This window comes from Mandrillus leucophaeus, unplaced genomic scaffold (genome assembly GCF_000951045.1).
Source record: "Mandrillus leucophaeus isolate KB7577 unplaced genomic scaffold, Mleu.le_1.0 Scaffold198, whole genome shotgun sequence".
Lineage (NCBI taxonomy): Eukaryota > Metazoa > Chordata > Mammalia > Primates > Cercopithecidae > Mandrillus > Mandrillus leucophaeus.
In genome coordinates this window covers 2,052,816-2,053,404 of record NW_012102009.1, presented here as the reverse complement: position 1 = coordinate 2,053,404, position 589 = coordinate 2,052,816, and the positions used below count along the sequence as shown (strand labels likewise).

The following is a 589-nucleotide window of genomic DNA, read 5'->3' as shown; positions in this document are numbered from 1 at the left end:
CCCGTCTCTACTAAAAAAATACAAAAAAATTAGCCGGGCGAGGTGGCGGGCGCCTGTAGTCCCAGCTACTCGGGAGGCTGAGACAGGAGAATGGCGTAAACCCGGGAGGCAGCACTTGCAGTGAGCTGAGATCCAGCCACTGCACTCCAGCCCCGGCGACAGAGCAAGACTCTGTCTCAAAAAAAAAAAAAAAATTAAAAAAAAAAAGAGAAAACCCCATTGTCTCAGCCCAAAATCTCCTTAAGCTGATAAGCAACTTCAGCAAAGTCTCAGGACACAAAATCAACGTGCAAAAATCATAAGCATTGCTATACACCAATAACAGACAAAAAGAGAGCCAAATCATGAGTGAACTCCCATTCACAATTGCTACAAAGAGAAAAAATACCTAGGAATCCAACTTACAAGGGATGTGGAGGACCTCTTCAAGGAGAATTACAAACCACTGCTCAATGAAATAAAGGAGGACACAAATAAATGGAAGAACATTCCATGCTCATGGATAGGAAGAATCAATATCGTGAAAATGGCCCGACTGCCCAACGTAACTTAATAGATTCAATGCCATCGCCATCAAGCTACCAATGAC

The 589-nt window shown here is 43.5% G+C and overlaps 1 protein-coding gene across 1 annotated transcript in view; it reads right to left on the bottom strand.

The window, feature by feature from the left end:
- TMEM67 (transmembrane protein 67) overlaps window positions 1–589 on the bottom strand; it is a 76,894-nt gene that overhangs the window by 31,950 nt on the left and 44,355 nt on the right. The window lies entirely within an intron of this gene.